Source organism: Phacochoerus africanus, chromosome 16, assembly GCF_016906955.1.
Source record: "Phacochoerus africanus isolate WHEZ1 chromosome 16, ROS_Pafr_v1, whole genome shotgun sequence".
Taxonomy (NCBI): domain Eukaryota; kingdom Metazoa; phylum Chordata; class Mammalia; order Artiodactyla; family Suidae; genus Phacochoerus; species Phacochoerus africanus.
Window position 1 is genome coordinate 48,142,072 of NC_062559.1, and position 8,244 is coordinate 48,150,315.

An 8,244-nucleotide genomic window follows, 5' to 3' on the forward strand; every position below is an offset into this window, starting at 1 on the left:
CCACGTGCTTTCAGTAAAAATCTCACTTTCTCTTCATCCCTCTAGGGAAGCAGAAGGGGCAGATAAACAATCCCCTTTTCCTCCCCCAGTCTCCCAGGGTCATATAAAAGAGAATCTGCCTCCCCTTCATTCATGAATTCATGCATCCAAAGCACCTACTGTGCACTTACCGTCCGCCAGCAACTGCTCTTGGACGCTGGTTTGCAAAGTGTGATCCCCAGACTAGCAGCATTAGCAACACCTGAGAACTTGTGAGACATGCCCATTTTCAGCTCTAACCCCCACCTCCTAAACCAGAAACTCTGGGGATGGGCCAGCAATCTGTGGTTTAACAAGCCCTCCAGGTGAAGTTGCTCAAAAAGCTAAACATAGAATTACTACATGATCCAGCAATTCCACTCCTGGTATATGTGTATATTCCCCCCAAAAACGAAAACACTAATTGGAAAAGATACATGCACCCTAATGTTCATAGCAGTGCTATCTACAATAGCTAAGACATGGAAGCAATCAAAATATATATATTATATATATACACATTCACAATGGAATACTACTCAGCCACATACAAAGAATGAAATTCTGCCATGTGCTACATAGATGGACTTAGAGAATATTATACTTAGTGAAATAAGACAGAGAAAAATAAATACCATATGCTATCACTTATATGTGAAATCTCAATAAATACTACAAATGAATGTGTATGCAAAACAGAAACAGACTCATAGATAAACAAACAAGTGGTTACCAAAAGGGAGAGGGAAGAGGGAGAGAGCAAGATAGGTATATGGGCTTACAAGATAGGTGCATAAGTGTGTGAGATACAAACTACTGCATATAAAATAATCAAGATATGTAAAGAACAGGTAATTTATAGCCATTATCTTGAAACAACTTTTAATGGAGTATTACCTGTGAAAAATACTACAGCGGTATGAACTACATCTGAAACTAATAGTGTAAATCAACTATACTTCACTTTAAAAAACTACATTTCATCCAAATACAGACTATTATTATAAACCAAATTATTCACAGTCCCGATTCACACATTATAGAAATATTCTTAGGAAATGTCACAATGACATTCTAATGTAATTCTTTTGTAATTGCCCAGTACACGGAGCGCGGTCAGGGTTCCGGGCACTGTGACCATGGGTTGCTTTCGTTTACCTAGCCCATGTGCAGACGCAGACTGCTGCTTGTTAACTGACCACGACGGTGAGCACATGCTGACCAGCAAGACCTTTCTTGTTTTCTCCTCTGCGGAGGCCACCAAAAATACCAGCTTCCAGGGATGTATCCAGGTGGCATGCAGGCCCCACCACCTGCATCTCCTATGCCTGATCAGAATTGGCTTCTCCTGTGGGAACAATCTCATGGAAGGATAATTAAATACCAGGGAACCTCAAACTCTAAGATCTATATATTTTCCCATCACAGCTCTAAACCACAGTTGCCTAAGGGATATTCTTTGCTACAAGGTTGAAGAATGGAAGGGGAGAGAAAGAAAAGAAAAAGAAAGAAAGAGAGAGAGAGAGAGAGAGAGAGATGAGAGAGAGAGAGAGAGAGAGAGAGAGAGAAAGAAAGAAAGAAAGAAAGAAAGAAAGAAAGAAAGAAAGAAAGAAAGAAAGAAAGAAAGAAAGAAAGAAAGGGAGAAGGAAGATAGGGAAAGAGAGAGGGAGGGAGGGACAGAGGGAGGAAGGAAGGAAATACTGTCATTAGCCAAACATTGGGCTTGAGCCTGCACCAACCGTCTTGCTCACGGTGGGGTGGGAGAGTAGGGAAGGAGCAGGTGACGAATGAAAAGCTACATGAGCACAAGCACCTGGAAAGGGCAGTGGCCACAGACGTAGCCTCCACACTCTGTCCACTATGGTGACTGCGACTGCGTGCCAGGGTGGGAAGAGTGTTTTCAGTTAAACACGGCTGTAATTCAGTGGGTAGGCTCTCTGCACTTCGCATGTATTAACTCATTTAATCTCAACAACCCTTTTGGGCAAGATTCCACAATACCCTTTCTAAAGAAAAAGGAAAAACTGAGGGATGGAGCGTTTTGGGGTACTTTACCCAAGCTCCTTAAGGAAGAATAAGGAGTCTGGCTCTAGAGTCCTTTATCTTAGCTGCTACGCTGTGGCGTGGTCATGACTCATGAACAGCATGTCTGCTAGTTTCACAGCTCTGCATTCATCACCTTCTGAAAATAGCGCCATTCTGGGGGAAAAAATGCCTCTCCTACATCGTAAGCAGTTTTGGTAAGACCACCTATCAAAGTTTTCTTTAAGAATGTGTATATATATACATATACATATACATGTGTGTATATGTGTGTGTATATATGGATATATGTGACTGGGTCACTTTTCCTACAGCAGAAACTGGCCCAAATTGTAAATCAACTGTACTTTAATTTTTAAAATGTAAAAAAAAAAAGAAAAGAAAAGAGACAAAACCACAAAGTGGCATCTAAATAATCAGGAAAATCAAGTTTTCCTTTAAAACTTGCGGAGTCTGCTCTGGTTCTGCAGGTTTCCCTTTGATTCTTAGTGTTCCCAGCGTCCGGTCTGCTCCTTTCGCTTAGGCAAAGCCAGAGTCCATTCCCGTTGCTCCAATAGAACTCTGACACGCCGTCAATTTTAGAACCTGGTCTGCTGCCGACAAGCTGTGGGAACCTGGGCCACCCCCTTCAGGGCCTTAATTGCCTGAGCTCTGTGATTTAATTAGGAAGCCCCCTATTTGTAACAGCTCTGACAGGCTTCAATTTGATTCCAATTCCCTGATCACATGCGGTCTCATGAGTCAGTGTCTCGAACGCTTATCTCCATCTTGGGCAAAGAGCTCTCTGCTTCTCCTTCAGGCCATAAAATGCCACTTATGCAGATCTAGTCCACCTGCTATTTATTGTCTCTAACCCCCAAGCCAACTCTCCATGGTGCCGACATCAGATGTGCTCCTTCTTCCCAAGGCCCCCTTTAGTCTCCAGATGGATGGCCCTGCCTCCTGTGTTAGTGAGAATATTAAAGTGATTCATCATCTGGCCCACAGTCCCTCATTTATTTTCATCTTTTCCTTACCACGTGTCCACCTCGTTCTCTTTCCACTCTTCTCCCCTCTTCCTCTCTAACCACACCTCTTCCCGAGGATGCAGAGTACAGTTCAATAAGCAGGTGCCTTTCACCTACCCTGTGCTATGTGCTGTTCTAGGTACAGAGGACATAAGCATGAACGTGACCGGCTCTGACCCCAATAAGCATACAGAGGACGTAAGGGTAAAAGTGACCAGCTCTGACTCCAGGAAGCATAGAGTCTGTTTATGGAGACATATATAAATAAATAAACAGTTAAGTGGTAAGTGGGAGTTCCCTTGTGGCTCAGGAGGTTAAGGACCTGGCATTGCCATTCTGTCGCTCTGGTTACAGCTGTGGCGCAGGTTTGATCCCTAGCCCAGGAACTTCTGTATGCTGCAAGTATATCCAAAAATTAAAAATAGGAGCCCGACATGGCTCAGTGGTTAACGAATCCAACTAGGAACCATGAGGTTGCAGGTTTGATCCCTGGCCTTGATCATTGGGTTAAGGATCTGGCATTGCCATGAGCTGTGGTGTAGGTCACAGACACAACTCAGATCTGGCATTGCTGTGGTTGTGACGTAGGCCAGCGGCTACAGCTCCGATTGGGCCCCTATCCTGGGAACTGCCATATGCCATGGGTGCAGCCCTAGAAAAGGCAAAAAGACAAAAAAAATTAAATTAAATTAAAAAACAGTCACCTTTGGAGTTCCTGTCATAGCTTAGTGGGTTAAGAACCCAACTAGTATCCATGAAAATGCAGGTTTGATCCCTGGCCTCGCCTAGTGAGTTAAAGGATCCAGCGTTGCTGTGGTTGTGGCTAGGCCAGCAGCTGCAGCTCCAATTTGACCTCTGGCCCAGGAACTTCATATGCCACAGGTGCAGCCCTAAAAAAGAAAATTGAATAAAGTGGTAAGAGTTTTAAGAGAGTTATTTACAAAGTATTATAGGAGCACTGAAGGGGTTCCTACAGATCTCCTGTAGCTGAAAGATGAACAGGAACTGACCCAGTGAGGAAGGCTGTAACAGACAGATGAGAAAGAAAAAGCAGCATGGGCAGAAACAAAATTATTTAAAAAACCGCAGAGCTCTAGGTAAGACCATACCCACAAACACACAGCCCTGACTGGCAGGTATGCTCACTTTGCCTGATTGCAGCTGGTGCCACAAAAGTCCATCCGGGACACTCAAGCCATCCCTCAGGCTCTGAACTCTCATGCCCCACACAGCTCTCAGTACCCCCGTTCCGACTCCATCTCAATGTGCCGCTGCGCCTTCCCCGACTTTTCACCCACGCTCAGTCATCATCAAAATCCCAGCATTTTTTTCACCACTTGCTCTACTGCAACCGGCTCTCCCCTGAAGAGCTGCTCCTCCAACCCGCTCCAGCCCGGCTGCCCTCTCACGCCCCTGCCCTCCGTCAGTTCTCTTTTCTCCTCCTGCTGCCTCAAGACCGCAATTCTCCCTCTTCCCTAAAACAAACACACAGACAAAAACCAGCATCTTTTGATCTGTTGACCTCTTGTCAATAGACTATCACCTCCCTTCTAGGTCACTCTTTCTCAGTCTTTTAAGATTCTGGTTCCTCGCTCACTATCGCTCCCTCTAAGCCAAACTTACTGCAGTTCATTTTCTCATTTTCCACGTGGACGATGTACTAACGCCTGGTGCTTTGCTACTTCATCCCCTCCAAGACCTTCCCCGTTCTCCCCCACCTTAGTCATCCACGGCCAAGGTGAAAGCCTGGACCTTGGCAGTACCAATAACAGATATCGTTCCATTATCCCAGCCTCAACCATCCCCCTCCCTGCCCATCACCCCTCACCTTTCCTGCTCACTAGGAAACCCAACCCCAACAGCATTTCAATCCCCCAGGACCACGCCCAGATCTTATTTTCTGTATCTTCATGCCCTCGCCTTCCTCCATACTCAGTACTATGGTCTGAATATATCTGTGTCGCCCCAAACTTCATTTTTTTTTTGTCTTTTTGCCTCTTCTAGGGCCGAACCTGAGGCATATGGAGGTTCCCAGGCTAGGGGTCGAATCGGAACTGTAGCCACCAGCCTACACCAGAGCCACAGCAACGCCAGATCAGAGCCGCATCTGCAACCTACACCACAGCTCATGGCAACGCCAGATCCTTAACCCAATGATCAAGGCCAGGGATCAAACCTGCAACCTCATGGTTCCTAGTTGGATTCGTTAACCACTGAGCCACGACAGGAACTCCTTATGTTGCAATCTTTTTTTTTTCATATGTTGAAATCTTAATGCCCGATGGAACGGTATTAGGAGGTGAGCCTTTGCGAGGTGCTTAACTCACAAGTGGGATTAAGCTCTTATAAAAGAAACCCCACAGAGCGCCCTCTCCCCTTCTGCCACGTGAGGACACAACCAGAAGCCTGCAAGCCAGAAGAGGGCCTCCCCTATGCTTCAGAACTATAAGAAATAAACAAACAAATAAATAAATTTCTGCTGTTTATAACTCTCTGTTTTTAAGGCACCCAGTCTCTGGTATTTTGTGCAGCCTGAATGGACTAAGACAGCCGTTTAACTTTCTTAGTCCACCATCACAATCACATCCTTGTACGTACCTTCAGCTTCTCGTCATGCACCTGGAAAAAACCTTACCCTGGTTAAATCCAAATTCCCACTCACTTTATGCCTGCATGCCAGCAAACTAAGTCTTGATGGAGAAAACCACATGATCCTGCAGACTGGACTATAAACACGTGACCACAAACCTTAAGCAGCTGTTGTGTATTACCCAGTAATACTATGCTCCTTACTGAGTCCATTCAATTTCCCAGTCTCCTAGATGAATATTTAATACCTTCACCTCTCTTCTCAAGTCTCCCGTATTTCTTCTTAGCCTTACTCTCAGTCTTAACGGAAGCCAGTTAAAGAGAACCTCCACGCCTTCTTGCCACCACATCTACTCAGCTATCAGTACCTGCAGCACATGTTGCACCTTCCCTTTTGTTCCTAGATGAACTGCTCCTGCTCTTATCCAAGGTCAGCTCCTCCACTTATTCCCTGGAGCCTACCCGCTCTTGCCTGCCCAAGGACATTATCAAAACGACTATGCCTCCTGCTGCTGCATCACCAATCTCCCCCTCTGCTGAATCATTCCAAAAAGACATGTACTGTAATTTCCATCACTCTTGACTCCATATCTTTTTCAATCCACCATCTGCTTCTTTGTTCCCCCTATCCTTCTAAGATAATTCTTAGAAGGAATAATCTATACACATTATCTCCAATTCCTCTTCTTTTATTATCTTTTTGAGATACGATCACTGACCATAAAATTCACCACTTTAAAGTGTACAGTTCAGTGGTTTCAGTACATTGATAGGGTTGTATAACCATCACATTATCTAACTCCAAAACATTTTGGAATTTTTTTAAAAACTCGTACCCGTTAGCAGTCACCCCTCATTTCTTCCTCCCCCTAGACTTTGACAAACACTAACCTACCTTCGTGTAGATTTATATATTCTGGACATTATATATAAACAGAATCATATAACATGAGGCCTTTGAAGTCTGGCTCCTTAGTGTAATGTTTTGGGGACCTCTCTACGTTGTAGCAAACCTCAGTACTTTAGTTCCCAGTCTACACTTGAGACTGCTACAGTCCGGCTTTTGCCTGTACTGAAACTGCTGTGATCGGTCAGTCCTCTTCTTATCCCACATCTCGTGACAACTTCTCAGGCCTCTCTTACCTCACCTGCGAGCAGTATTTGACACAGGTTATCCTCCTCCCTGAAGTCCTTTTTTTGCTTGGTTTCCAGGACCCCGCATTCTCCTGGTTTTCCTTCGACTTCACTGATCACTCCTTCTGGGATCCTTTGAAGGTTCCCACTTAACCTCCTGTTTTCTAAATGTCCCAGTGCCCATAAGCTCAATCCTTGGATCTCTTTTCGCCTCTTTGTTCCCTTAGGGTTCACATCCAGTCTTGTCATTCTAAACTACAGCTCACATGCTAAAAACCCCCAGAATTATACTTCTCATGAGAACCTCTCTTCTAGGCCCAAAAAGTCCACTGGAAAGTCTAAAATTGTCAGACTACAGATCTAAAACCCAACTCCTGAGGTCTCCACCAAACCCTGCTCTTCCTCAGCCTTCCCCATCTCAGTTCATGTAACTCCACCCTTCCTGGTTCTCAGGCCAAAATCCTTGGCTTCATTCTAGAGTCCTCTTTCTTTCCTAGACCCACATGAGAAAATTCTCTTGGCTCTACCTCTAATACATACCCACAACTAGAAATTTCTCACTACCTTCACCCCACTCAACCTAGAAAAATATTATCTGGGATTTTTGCAATGACCTCTTAACGGGTCTCTCTCTTTCAAAACTTTGCCCCTATATCCCAAGACTAGTTTCAACACAGCAGCCTAAACAGTCATTTAAAAAAGTCAGTCAAGGAGTTCCCATTGTGGCTCAGCAGTTAACGAACCCGACTAGCATCCATGAGGATGTGGGTTCTATCCCTGGCCTTGCTCAGTGAGTTAAGGATCCGGCGTTGCTGTGAGCTGTGGTGTAGGTCGGCAGCTACAGCTCGGAGTGGACCTCTAGCCTGGGAACCTCCATATGCCATGGGTGCGGTCCTAAAAAGACAAAAAGACCAAGAAATAAATAAATAAAATAAAAATAAAAATGAAAAAATAAGTCAGATCAACTCATACCTCTGCTCAAAACCCTCCAAATGATGTTGCATCTCAGAGCTGAATCAAAGTTCCTCACGATGGCTGCCAAGGTCCTGCACAAAATGACACTCACGACCTCTCGGACCCCACCTGCTGCTCTTGGCCACCCCGTCACTCCATCCTGTCTCAGGCATGCTTCTGCCTGAAGACCCTTGGCACCTGAGGTTCCCCTTGCCGGTTTTCTCCTCCCCCGGATGGCCTGCACGGCGTACTTACCTTTCAGTTCTTCACTCCAGCAACTCCGTCTCAGTCAGCACTCTTCAAAAGTTCTATCCCTCCCCAGCCCTCCCTTTACCCCTTCTCACCCTATTTTTCTACATTGGTTTCTACATTTATCATCTTTTATATTGTAAATTGCATTTACTTGTCTATTATATATCTCTCCCCTGTAGAATATTAGCTCCACATGGGCAGGAATTTTCATCTGGTTTGTTCACTAGTGTATCCTAGTGGGAACACA